Genomic DNA, 14,847 nt, shown 5'->3' with positions numbered 1-14,847 from the left:
GGTGGCAACTGCTGCCATATCTAGCGTGAGTGTGGCACCATTGAAGAAGTGCAGAAAGGGTAGCCAATTCGAGGAGACCGACTGACAGACATAAGACGGCTCTTACTTGTGGCTATAATAATAATACAATTAAGGGCTAAGTAAAGCATAACAACTATTGTTGTTAGGCTAGCGTAGGCGATAGTAGCCCCTACTGAGAAAAGCAGGTGCAATTTCAACCAGTAGAAGAGAGTAAACGTTGGTAAAATCTGGGTGGAAATAATGCTATTCGCGATCGTGCTTGAGAAGAAATATCATGCTCCAGAACTCGCAGAATATGCTGACATGCGGGAAATGAACGCAAAAAAAAACTAGATATATCTATGAAGCAGTAACTTCGACTTCATATGAAGCACAAAAGTAAAACGTAACTCAATTCAGCGAGACTACAAAATACTTAAGACACTTCTACAGATAAAAGCCCGCGAGGCGGCTGAGGAGCTTGGCATCTCAGTCCCCACGTGGGAGCTGCCCGCAACACAGTGATCTGTGTTTTCGAGGACCAAATAAAAGTTTATCCAATCCAATCCAATCTACAGATAAAAATTATCTGAACTTATGATTTCAGATATTATGTATGACAACTAACAATCCGCAAATAAAGTCAGTTATGCAAGTAAAAAAAATGTGACACCATCAATACAGCTCAAATGGAATAATGTTTAGGAAGGAAAAAATTGCCCGAATTCACTATCACGGCACAGATGTTCCATGAGTAACTGCCTACGAGGTTAAAAAGGCCATACGTGATTCCTGCTGCGAAGACGGCATATAGTTGATTTTATCACTGGTGGCACTAGACATACATGAAATAAACTTTGGCGCTTTACACTCAGTTCATAAATACATCAATGATGCGAGTCAGCTGTGAAAATGTCAAGTTTCCCCTAATTTTGAAGAAACAAAAGAGTAATAAAAACAGTCCGAAAAGTATATTATTTAGGAACCAATAAAAATAATCACGACCGTAATTTCAAACAGGCTGAGAGAAACGTTTGGCTGTAATGAGTCTGCTGTGCAAGCCAGCTTCAGGAACGTATGCTCTGCAATCGATGTCGTACTATCCCAGAACTTTACAGCGTAAAGTTTTAAGCAGTACTGAAAGCAGGAACACGCAATCATCACGCGATTGTTCTTAAACTCCTAGAAAATTTTTCAGTCTATCGTCAAGCTCCCTTGAGTGAATAAGGAGTCATCTGACGTGGCTATAAGAGACAGCTATTCTTCATCATCATAAATGCCTTGGCCCTCGCCAAGGCAGTTGTTCTTGTAAACGTCAGCTGCAAATACGAAGCACGTGTGTGTCTGTCCGGTTGTGATGCAGGGTTCTTGTTGCTGATTTGTTTCTCCCGGGCTGAGCCTCAGAGAGTTTTGTTAATAAGGACAAAGCCGTTCGGTTTCCAAGAAACACACAAAAAGTTTAATTGAAAAGAAAAAAAGGCAAAGATTCCTCACAAAACAAAACACTTAATAAACAGTTGACTGGACATGACGAAACACATCTGTAAACACCCAACAAAAACGTTCAAAGTCAGTAACTAAACCTAACGTTCGAAAGGGGCTGAGTGATGGGAGTAGCGCAAGAGTATCGGTGCAGTCTCACCCACAAGTTGGTTTTCGGCGGTGATGAGAAACCGGAACGCCGTGACTCCTGCGTCACTGCGTGGGCTGGACGAGGACGAGGGAACGCTGGCTGCTGGCGACACGTCGAAAAGCCCTACCAAATCGTGATGGTTTCGGCTTGAGGAGCGTGGACACGTCGGAGACGGGAGAACGCAGGCTGGTGGCGACGCGTCCGGGAACTAGGGTCGACCTAGTCAAGCAGCTGGGCGCACAGCTCGGGCCCGGAGCCCGACGGCTGTAGCTCGCCTGCCGGAACCAAAGTCCGCAGGCCCTGGAAAGGAGTTCAGGACCGGATGGCCACGGTCCTTTGGAGCGGGAACCCGACAGCAGGAGGCCCCGGCCGGTGGAAGTCCTGTAGGCTCGGGTCCGGAACCCAACGGCCCATCTTCAGCGCCCGGTCCGGTGACGACCTTCCGCTTGCACTGCCTGCCTCGAATTCCCCTTGCTCTCGTCCCCCCAGGCTCCTGCTTCAGCTCTGGCCCACTTGTCTCGTTCTCATTGGAGATACTACTGTTTCGTGGTGTCAAGCCATTGGGCCTTGAAATCTCCGTGTTCGCTGCCCATTGGATGTTTTACCTTTTGTTTACTTCACGTCCTGCCACGCATCCTCGTGCTTGACGCTCTTTAACGTCGTCATTCTTGTTTAAGCAGCACCGCACGTGCACTCTGGTATTTCTCCTTTTGTTTTTTTTTTTTTTCCGTGACGCGCACTTTTCGAAGGCGCGCACTTTGAACGCGCACCACACATCACATACGCCCCCCTTTTATTCAAGTTTTTTTTTTTTTTAAAAAAAAAAAAAACTGCCGATGAGTGCGCGTTCTGCACTACGTCACAATTAAACCACATATTTGCACCACGCAGTTCAACACATCACCGGGCTACAGTTCGCTACATCGTCCAAATGTCCACACTTAAACTTTAGATTCACCCAATTGCATTTAAAAGTTCTGAAACCCGGAATAAACCTTTTTACTACAAAATCGACTATGGACAAAGCTACTTGTGTCCGCATCTAAAAGTCGAAGTCCAGAAAGAGCTACCGGTTTTCTAACCCTACACTCAGGTTATCGCGTCCCAAACCAGACGCACTGCCCTTCTCGCACGTTTCGAAAGTAACTGTGGCAAACATGCTTTTATGCACTTTCGCTGAAACGCGTGTCTGCGCCCCCGCCGGCCACATGAACGCTTACCGGTCACAGAGGAACAGGGCGCGGTCTCGAGCCGTCGGCGTCGACACGAAACGCACTGAGACACGAATGTCCAAATGCCACAATCTCTCACACAAATGCTTTCTTTTAGTTCACCATCTAATGAACACAAGCTCGGGGTGCCCTCAGCAAGCCCAAACGCTCCGACAAGCGTGTGAGGTTCCTGGATTCTTGAGAAGGGATGCCGTTGTGCTCGGTCATTATACAGCTCATCTTGAGTGGACTTAATTATAGGTTCAAAACCAATCACGTTCTCAGGTTCAAGACCCTGTCTGGCATTCTCCATACCTACTATCGAGCCCACCTCCGATTCGATACTGTTTATTTTGAAGAGTGCTTCAGCACTCCCATCGTGTTTTCTCGGACAAATAGCAGTTACGCTATCCTGTGAACTAGAATCCCCTCTCTCTCTGAGTGAGATATACGTATGGTCTAGGACCATTGACGTGGTGCCTGCTGCTACCTCTGTCGGTACAAAACAATCAGTGGCCACTATATCAGAGCCTTCATGGCATTCGCTGCCATCTTCCCAATGACGTTCTAGCGCTCCTTCCATGGAGCTATTGAGAGGTAGCCCTACCCCTTCCCGAAATGTGCTCGGCCTTTGAGACGTTCTGATACACACCTCATTCTGAATGGAACTTCTTTGTTCCCTGCTATCGAAGCTTTGCTCCACAACATTTTCCACAGCTTCTAGGTCGCCCATATCCAGGCGCTCTTCTTCATAGGTGCTTGGCCTCTCAGAGGTCCCCAAGCAGCTAACGGAAGTAATATGTTCCCAGCCAGAGAAGCTTTCCGTCGCTTCAACAAACTCCTCATGACTCCTGCCTTCTTGGCTGTCCACCTCTCTGCCTTCCTCTATCTGAGCTTCTCGCTCCGAAGTAAGGCTGTCGCGAGGTTCGAGGCCAACCTTGCAGGAATCGACTTCCCTCCAGCAAACGCTGCTATCGGAGCAAACATTCACCGCTTGCTCGACCTTCTGCATCGCCAGCTGCCCCCTTTTCGCCATCGCAAGCTCGAGTCGCCGCTCGAAGTCCACCCTCTCTAATTGGAGCTGCTGCTTCAGTATGCGTGTCTGACGCTCTAGCAACACTTTATTTTCACGCGTTACGCGCTCTAGCTCCTCCTTCTTAGCTCTAAGCACCAATTCAAGCTTTTCCTTCGCCGCCTTTCGTTCTGCAGCCCGTTGCTCACGCTCCCTCTCCATCCGCTCCTCGTACCATACTCTAAACTCCGCTCCCGTCAGTCCCATTTTATCCGCCAACTCAATTAACTCCCACGTGTTCGTCATCGTGTTAACCGCGTCAAAAAATCTACTGGAAAAACAAACGACTTTGTCCTGTCGCTGCGGACGCCAATTTGTGATGCAGGGTTCTTGTTGCTGATTTGTTTCTCCCGGGCTGAGCCTCAGAGAGTTTTGTTAATAAGGACAAAGCCGTTCGGTTTCCAAGAAACACACAAAAAGTTTAATTGAAAAGAAAAAAAGGCAAAGATTCCTCACAAAACAAAACACTTAATAAACAGTTGACTGGACATGACGAAACACATCTGTAAACACCCAACAAAAACGTTCAAAGTCAGTAACTAAACCTAACGTTCGAAAGGGGCTGAGTGATGGGAGTAGCGCAAGAGTATCGGTGCAGTCTCACCCACAAGTTGGTTTTCGGCGGTGATGAGAAACCGGAACGCCGTGACTCCTGCGTCACTGCGTGGGCTGGACGAGGACGAGGGAACGCTGGCTGCTGGCGACACGTCGAAAAGCCCTACCAAATCGTGATGGTTTCGGCTTGAGGAGCGTGGACACGTCGGAGACGGGAGAACGCAGGCTGGTGGCGACGCGTCCGGGAACTAGGGTCGACCTAGTCAAGCAGCTGGGCGCACAGCTCGGGCCCGGAGCCCGACGGCTGTAGCTCGCCTGCCGGAACCAAAGTCCGCAGGCCCTGGAAAGGAGTTCAGGACCGGATGGCCACGGTCCTTTGGAGCGGGAACCCGACAGCAGGAGGCCCCGGCCGGTGGAAGTCCTGTAGGCTCGGGTCCGGAACCCAACGGCCCATCTTCAGCGCCCGGTCCGGTGACGACCTTCCGCTTGCACTGCCTGCCTCGAATTCCCCTTGCTCTCGTCCCCCCAGGCTCCTGCTTCAGCTCTGGCCCACTTGTCTCGTTCTCATTGGAGATACTACTGTTTCGTGGTGTCAAGCCATTGGGCCTTGAAATCTCCGTGTTCGCTGCCCATTGGATGTTTTACCTTTTGTTTACTTCACGTCCTGCCACGCATCCTCGTGCTTGACGCTCTTTAACGTCGTCATTCTTGTTTAAGCAGCACCGCACGTGCACTCTGGTATTTCTCCTTTTGTTTTTTTTTTTTTCCGTGACGCGCACTTTTCGAAGGCGCGCACTTTGAACGCGCACCACACATCACACCGGTGTACGTGTAACAAAAAGAAACAAAGTACGTATTCTGGACACAGAGCATCACAGCTCTCATTATAAATTGACAAAATAAGTTCATTTTAGGAGAGCACAACTGCCGAAACAATTCACGTAAAAATAAAACAGGACAATACAATTTCCCCAACAAGAAAGAACTAATACATTTTAGATTAAAAAAAAGATTAAGTGCATACTGTCATTCCTTCGCAAAAAATACAAAAACAAGGCCAAAAATTATTAGGCGAAAGAATACAAGAACAGCTATGTACATAACAATGCCAAGTGGGTTGGCCGATAATATTAATAGCTCAACATACTCCTTCAAGACAATACGACTCAATTTTACGCAATCGCTGCGGCAAACCTTTGTTGATAAATTACGGATCATTTGCATTATGATAAGTCATGCAAGGTATGACAATGCTGCTTTTCTTTCCAGCAAACGGTGCCTGTAGTTTGCTACGCACCACCAAGGTTGAATTATATTACAAGTCGAAAGCAACATCGTAATCTACATGCACATATCAGAACTTGTCAGCAGAGAGAGGTTAAACTACAAATAGGTGATCCTATTTATTTTCAACGGCGAAACCTTTCTCGTCGAGCCTTTGATGTCCATGATTTATGGTAACTCTCTTGTGCAATATAGGTGGCTGTGCGCCACATACAATTGGTAAATCCCGCTATCAACCCCTAGTGAACTTAACATGAATGCAACAGTTAGCTCAACAATTGGTTATGTGCCACGGAAGTCTCTGTGACCTATCAGAAAACAATCGTCATAAACGCATATTTGCTATAACGTGATACTTTGTGGTTATAAAAGGCGGCTGCTATACTAACACCTCAAAGCCTAACAAAGAGTGTTTAGTAAAAAGCAGCGATAAAACATATCTGAGAGACTCGCAAAACATAGAAATTGGTTAGCCTACCAAAGGGAACACCGCCATCTTCTCTGTTTCAATGGTGTCCTGCGTGCTTTAATGTTGGCATGTTTGCGTCGATACAGATTTCCATGCACCAAACAGCGGCTTCTTGAAGAGGTATGTTGTACAGCAGTGGGGTTTGTGCCGCTGCATATATCCTGCGAGGTACTATATCGAACTCATTTTTGAGTGTTCCCCATTCATCGCATAGCGAGCACTGCTCACAAAGGATTATGGACTTATTGTGCTTCAGTGAACTGCCCTCAACAATTGCCTCTTCCCGGAAGGATGTGCTACTAAGCGTGATCTGGCTCACCGAGCACTTAAGGATAACCGATTTCGCCTCGCGCTTATAGGCATTTTTTCATGTGGTTATTTGTAACTACACAAGCAGTATTTGTTTTCCTTGTTTTTTTCCCCTATTTTCTGTTCTTTTCTTTCCTCCTAAAGGGGCCCCAACACTTTTTGTGCATAGTCAGGAAACGCTGCCGATCGGTAGTAGAAGCTCCCGACAACACGCGAGCTAAATATTATAGCACAGCACGCGGCCTGGAATTCACAATAAATTATCGAATTCGGCTAAAACTTGCTCTCTCTTCTCTCGATAAAAGGCGGAATATGCCCAAAAATCACACGTGAATTACCCATCTATCAGCCATTGGCTGATTTCCACATGGCACACTCGCTCGTTGGAGAGATCGCCGCGGGAGGCCGCGACTTGTCCAGGCGTGCCCGCGTGGTCACACATAAAAAAGGTGCGCATTCGAAGCGAAAAAAAAAAAAACGGCAGATTCCACGTACACGAGAATCGACGTTATGCGATGTATGCGGAGGGAAGGTAACCGTGCTGCATTTTTTTTATTTTATTGAGCAACACGTCATTAAATTGGGCTAAATATATGTGCAAACGTTGCATGCACAGACATAGGTTGAAGAGTTGTAGATGTTTTTATAACCAGTTTTTTGCGCTTGCACAATGATGTCAATCGGAATATGCGTAATAGCAACACCAGAAGCTCATATGAAGCGCTCGTGATTGTGAAGATGCTCGCCCTAGACACTGCTAAATAAATCAACTTCAGTGCAAGGCACCTAAACAATTGACGTTAACATGCCGTGACAGCTGTATCAAAGCAGCACATATGTACTTTTTCGTGTAGGCAGCACTGCAACCACTATTAACGTTTCACGAAAATTATCGTCTATTTGAAAAGTAGTTCCGAGACCTGGCGTAGCTTTGCGGTAGAATGCTTAACTGCCACGCAGGATGCTCGCGTTCGATTCCTGCTGAGACCCTAAAATTTATAATTTGCAATCGTCGGTGGTCAACGCTACATATGTCAGGTTTTTAAGTGTGAAAACACTTTATAAGCGACCCCAAACCATCCACCGCCATCGGCGGCGTCCGCAGTCTTTTCTCTATCTTTAAAAGAAAGAGGACTTGGCGGGCCGCAGCGCGACGCTCTACCGAATGAGCCACCGACGCGACGCTGATATCGGTGTCAGTAACGCGCCTTATACCCCCTCCCCCTTCGCTCGCTCCTCCGCTCTCCTCGCTCGCTGCAGCTGCGCGCGCGCCCCTCTCTCTCGCGCGCCCACCTTCTCTCTCAGTCTACCGTCGAGAGCGGGTCGTGAGGGGGAGTAAAGTTAAAATCCGTTGGCATTCGCCAGTGAGTTAACGTTAACTCCCCCGTGTGATCAAATTGCCATTCCCAGGAACCGTTACACCATAAAGGCACCATAGTGTGATTAATAAATATAATAGTGCGAATTAATAAATACCCCTCATAGCATAACCCCGTGTATTCGCACTTAACCATGTTCACCCTCGGGGAAATGCTTGGGATTTTTTCTTAAGATTGCCATTTATTCTATGCCTTCGTTGGGTAGACGCTACTGTTGTCATGTATTTCTTAATGCTCACGCGTTTGAATTGCCTATGGGTGTTCTCGTCGTTCCTGGGTAGATACGTAGTGTCAATCACCTGTGCCACATACCCACTTACCAGCGGTACACCCCCCCCCCCCCATGCATATGTGCCACTGTCTGACTGGAAGTGTTTGACGACGTACATGACAAGATTGTTACGTTATTCATGTCTTGACCAGCACGTCATTATCGCCAAACCATCTTACCCTCCCATGCTAATTTTGCTTCACGCTAAGTTAAAGGGGGGACCACGAGAGCTTGCAAACGTAAGACAGACAGACAGACAGACAGACAGACAGACAGACAGACAGACAGACAGACAGACAGACAGACAGACAGACAGACAGACAGACGCATGGATGGACGGACGAGGCCAGCGGATGATTCACTTTTTGCCGACAAAACCTTGCGAAGCTTCGCCCCACTCATCATACACTCCGTGCATACACTTAATTTTTCTATTTTCAATACTTTTAGTGCTAACCCCCGGTAGAAGGCGCACGTTACGCGTAATTCAGTACGTCTGTACTGTTTCTCGTGTATGTCTCCCTAATTGATCTGGATCCCGAAGGCATGAAGCCCCTGCTGCGTCCGCCAGCAACTTTCCAGCAAAGTTTCAGTCAGCAGACCGTTTCGCGTGCTGCAAGGCGGTGGTATTATACTAAGTTTTTTTAGGTGCTTTAAGAGCTTTGAGCTTCTTTAGTGTTTAACTTTTTTAGTGGCTAGGTAATGGTCAGGCCGTGTGTCCTGACCACAGCTCAAGCTTTCTTGAATTGCTTGTCGACTTTTTCACTGCTGTAGTACTTCTTCATTTGGTATGTAGAATTTAGGTTGGTATTAACATACTTTTCTGGCCTCGACTTTTTTTGGCAGCCTTCAAAAACTGCACTGAGGCTAATGTGTAGCGTAAGCACGACCACACAAAAAAGTGGGGAGCGGAAATTGTGTTGGTTAAGTAGAATTGTCGAATTTATTTTCGTTGTTTTCTAAATAACTTATTTGATTATCGGTACCCATGTTTCCACTCAATTTAAGTACTCAAAACTTGCAGAAAGGCTCCTCACGGTGTTCCTTTTTTGTTGTAGCGACTGCTTCACATTGTATTTGCTACTACTGAAACTATCGCAAACACTGGTGCACTAGCATTCAGGGACGCTACTGGTGCATGTATGTCTTTTCTCAGTGCTATCATGGTGAAGCGATCATATCACTACAAGCCCACTAAGCCCTTTCACAGTGAAGTTGTGGACGCGACTGGGATTGAAAGACGTCAATATAAGTTAAGGACTATGGATGCTACTGTATGGAACGGGGCAATAAATATTTAACAATTTTTATTACTAGGCATGTCACACATATATTTGCTGGTGATATCTCTTAGCAAAAAAAAAAGTGGCGACATTGGGCGACTTTCCACTGGTCGTTTGGCGAATGTTTCTCGAAAGTCAGTGGCAAAACTGGTTGCTGGTGCCACGTCCGTACTTGGAGAGCACACACAGCACTACATAGGCGGTTGATTGTGGTGATTGATTGATTTGTGGGGTTTAATGCCCCAAAACCAACATATATGATTATGAGAGACGCAGTAGTGGAGGGTTTCGGAGATTTCGACCACCTGGGGTTCTTTAACGTGCGCCCGATTCTGAGCACACGGGCCTACAACATTTCCGCCTCCATCGGAAATGCAGCCGCCGCAACCGGTATTTGATACCGCGACCTGCGGGCTAGCAGCCGAGTACCTTAGCCACTAGACCACCGTGGCGGGGCGGTTTGTGGTGGTGGTGGTCAAACACTTACTAACTAATAAGTGGTTACAAAGAAGTCGTTGGGTTTCAGTGCCGCGGTCAAATGGACGCCCAAGGTGCAGGAGCGCCATGTACCTTGTTGTGCTCGCATGAGGCGAATACTCGTTCAGAAACCACTGCTGCAGCACATGTGAACTAGTGAGGCATGACATCGAACCGAAAGCACACTGCAGAAGTTCAGGTGGCGCCTGCTGCCATATCTAACGTGAGTGCGGCACCATTGAAGAAGTGCAGAAAGGGTAGCCGATTCGAGGAGAGCGTCTGACAGACATAAGACAGATGTTACTTGTGGCTATAATAATGATGCAATTACGTGCTAAGTAAGGTATAAGAAGTATTGTTTGGCTAGTGTAGGTGATAATAGCCCCTAATGAGAAGGAAGAGTGAGAGCTATATTAACCAGTAGAAGTGAGTAAACCTTGGTAAAATCCGGATAGAAATTACACAATTCGCGATCGTCCTTCAGAAGAAATACCATGTTCTAGAACACAGAGAAAATGCCGACACGCACGAAATGAACACAACAGTAAGTAGATATATTTATGAAGCAGTTATTTTAGCTAGATATGAACCACACTATTTTAAAAAATAGTAACCACAGTCAACGAGACTACAAAGAACTTAAGACATTTTGCAGATGACAGCGATCTGAACTTACTCATGATTTCAGATATTATGTATGAGAAGTAACAATGGGCAAATAGAGTCAGTTATGCAAGTAAAAAAAGGTGACACCATCGATACAGCTATAAAAATGTTTAGGAAGGATCAAATTGCCGAATTCACCGTCATGGCGCAAAGGTCCCGTGTGTAACTGCCTACGAGGTTAGAAAGGCCATACGTGATTCCTGCGACAAAGACAGCATGTAGTTGATTTCATCACTGGTGGAGCTGAAAAACATGAAATAAACTTTTCGCTTTTTACATTCAATCCCTAAACACATCAATGATGCGAGTCAGCTGTGCAAATGTCAAGGTTCTCCTAATATTGAAGGAACGAAAGAGTGTAAAAAACAGTCCTACAAGCCTAATACGTAAATCCAATAAAAATAATCACGATCGCAACATCAAGTAGGCTGAGAGAAACGGTTACCTACAACGAGTCTGCTGGGCAAGCCGGCTTCAGAAACGTATGCTCTGAAATCAATGTCGTACTGTCTTGGAACTTTGCAGCATAAAGTTTTTCAGCAATGCTAAAACAATGAACACGCAATCACAACCCGATTGTACGGAAACTCCTAGAAAATTGTTCAGTTTATTGTCAAGCTCCCTTGATTGACGAAGGAGACATCTGACGTGGCTATAAGAGACGACTTTTCTTCATCATCATAAATGCCTTGGCCCTCGCCAAAGGCAGTTCTTGTAAACGTCAGCCGCAAATACGAAGCACGTGTGTGTCTGTCCGGTGTACGTGTAACAAAAAGAAACAAAGTACGTATTCTGCACACAGAGCATCACAGCTCTCATTATAAAATGACAAAATACGTTCATTTTGGAAGAGCACAACTGCCAAAGCATTTGACGCAAAATTAAGACAAGACAACACAATTTCCCCAACAAGGAACAACTCCTAATACTTATTTGATAAAAAAACTATTAGGTGCTCACTGCTGTTTCGTCGCAAAAAATACAAAAACAAGACAAAAAGTTATCAGGCGAGAGAATATGAGAGCAGCCATCTACCTAAGAATGCCAATTGGGTTGGCCGATAATTTTTATAGCTCAACACACTCCTTCAATGCAATGCGACACAATTTTACGCAATCGCTGCGGCAAACCTTCTTTGATAAATTACAGATCATTTGCACCATGATAAGTCGTGCAACGTGTGACAATGCTGCCTTTTTTTTTTGGCAAACGCTGCCCGTTGTTTGCTACACACCACCACGATTGAACTTGATTACAAGTTGAAAGCAACATTGTAATCTACATGCACATATCACAACTTGTCAGCAGAGAGTGGTTAAATTACAGCTAGCTGATCCTATTTATTTTTAACAGCAAAGCCTTTCTCGCCGAGCCTTTCATTTCCAGGATTCATGGTAACTCTGTGGTGCAATATAAATGGGTATGCGCCACAGACAATTGCTTTATCCCACTATCGACACCTAGTGAACTAAACATGAATGCAACAGTTAGCTCAACAATTGGTTATGTGCCACGAAAGTCTCTGTGACCTATCAGAAAACAATCGTCATAAACGCATATTTGCTATAACGTGTTACTTTGTGGTTATAAAAGTCGGCTGCGATACTAACACTTCAAAGCTTAAGAAAGAGCGTTTAGTAAAGAGCAGCGATAAAACATATCTGAAAGACTCGCAAAACATAGAAATTGGTTAGCCTACCGAAAGAAACACCGCCATCTTCTCTGTTTCAACGGTGTCCTGCGTGCTTGCACATTGGCATGTTTGCACACATATACATTTCTATGCACCAAATGATGGTTTCTTAAAAAGGTAAAGGAGACGGCAGTGGGGTTTATGCCGCTACATTTATCCTGCGAGGCACCATATAAAACGCATCGCTTTAGAGTGTTCTACATTCATTGCGTAGCGAGCACTGCTCACGAAGGTGTATGGACTTATTGTGCTTCAGTGCCCTACCCTCGACAATTGCCTCTTCCCGGATGGATGTGCTACTAGGCGTGATCGGGCCCATCGAGCACTTCTAACTTGTTTAAGGAAACCCGATTTCGCCTCGCGTTTATAGGCCTTTTTTCATGTGGTTATTTGTATTTACCCATGCGCTATTTGTTTTATTTGTTTTCTTTTTTCTCTCCTCTGTATTTTTCTCCCCTCCTAAGTTCTTTTCTTTTATGCTCCCCTTCTCGAATGAGCAAGCAGACGTTGTTCTCCTCTAGGCGGCAGTTTTCGGCTGATACCTCCGTATTTCCTTTGTGTCAGCTTGTTTTTGTGTATATAAACTAAACATTAAATAAAGACGCATGCATCAAAAGCCGCGCTTCCCTCAGGCTTATTTCCTTGCCGATATGCCTCGCAGGTTGATGGCTTCATTGTTACGTTTACCATGTTACACCGCAAGGTAAATAAATGATCATACAAATCTTAGTTAGTTAGTTAGTTAGTTAGTTAGTTAGTTAGTTAGTTAGTCTAAATTGTAATGATCACTTCTATAATAATACCAGCTGCTGCAAAAAAATTTAACTCAAGGATCCCATATATGCTTTGATTGATATATGGGGTTTAACGTCCCAAAACCACCATATGATTATGAGAAACGCCGTAATGGAGGGCTCGGCAAATTTCGACCACCTGGAGTTCTTTAACGTGCACCCAAATCTGAGCACACGGGCCTACAACATTTCCGCCTCCACCGGAAATGCAGCCGCCGCAGCCGGGATTCGATCCCGCGACCTGCGGGTCAGCAGCCGAGTACCTTAGCAATTAGACTACCGCGACGGGGCATTTATTCCGACCAAACCATCAGTCGTACCTTTTTTCTAAACAACCCCTGCATGTACAGATAAAGGACGAATAACCTGCGATAATAAATCACATTTACAGGAACAAGCAAGGAGACGTGTTTGTGATTCACTAGGCATATTTTTGCACTGAGCAGTAGACCTGGCCACGGGAAGCTCCCCCCCCCCTTCCCTTATATGCCCCCCCCCCAAGTCCAACCGAATTTTTATCTCATATATATTATATTGTGGTAGTATAGTAGAACAATATGGGATATATTGAGCTCCCCCGGCTGTTTCCGAACGTAGCACGTAGCTTCTTGTTCTCAAAATCTCTAGTGATATTCAGAGAAATAATGGCACTGCATAAAGAGGCATGACACCGTTTGGATTCTAAGGAAGAACATCTCAAGCAAATTCCACAAAGAAGAGGTGTTTTCTTACATCAGAGCTCTTCTGGATCCCGTGAATGATATGTTTGACGCAAACTACCATTTGACACGGCACGACTAAAGTAATTCGCAGCTGTTTTCACTAAAGACCTAACTGCGCAGAACAGTCGAAGAACAATTGACAGAGGGTGAATAACCGCCGTGCTCTTGCTTCAAACAAAGTACTGGAGAGGTCAAGGTGCGTACGAAACGCCAGCGAAACAGCTGAGACACTCGAACGCATTTACGAAGCTTTTTCGCCACTCGTCTTGATGATTCCTTAGTCTCGTCATGAAAGCTTTAGTGATTCTAACGGAGGAACGTTCCATTTCTTCTACTCGTCGTGGGATTTGAGCTTTCCGTCTATCAAGTTGGGTTTCGCTCTTCGTCAACGAGACGCGAAGCCACGAGTAAGACGTAAGGTTTGAATACGAGACGCAAACCTGGAGGCACGGTGAACTAACCACCAATCAGACGACCGTACTCATCGGTGTCGCTTCGAGTACAGATCTCTTCGAGAGTCGAGCATCGAAACGGGATACCTGGGGAGGCACGGCCCTCAAGATGAGCTTTGCCGTAGTCTTTCTGTTAGGGGTCAGGAAGCACAAAGAAAAGTGCTGGCAGAACACGATATTTACGAGGATGTCGTCCAGGGAGACTTCATCGACAGCTGCGAGAATCTCACCTACATGACCATGATGCTGATTCGTTGGACTCGAGCAAAAGGCTCAAAGGCTGAATTCGGGCTCAAGATCGACGGCGACATGATCCTCAGTGTGTATGACTTTGCCATCGTCGTGAACGGTTTGGAATGATTCAAGCGCTCAATGTGGAGTTACTTCTACCATGATCACGGACCCAATCGCAACGTAGATTGCAAGTTGTATGGGTCTCAAGAAGAATACGCGCCAGATACATATCAGACTTCTCTGGGACGGGGTATCTGATTTCCGGTGATGCCATTTCAGCACTAGATGACATTATCTACCCATGAGTGCTTCTTTCCTTTGGAAGACATCTATTTGACCGCCA

The sequence above is a fragment of the Rhipicephalus microplus genome, chromosome 10 (genome assembly GCF_043290135.1).
Source record: "Rhipicephalus microplus isolate Deutch F79 chromosome 10, USDA_Rmic, whole genome shotgun sequence".
Classification (NCBI taxonomy): Eukaryota; Metazoa; Arthropoda; class Arachnida; order Ixodida; family Ixodidae; genus Rhipicephalus; species Rhipicephalus microplus.
Note: the sequence above shows the minus strand (reverse complement) of the source record.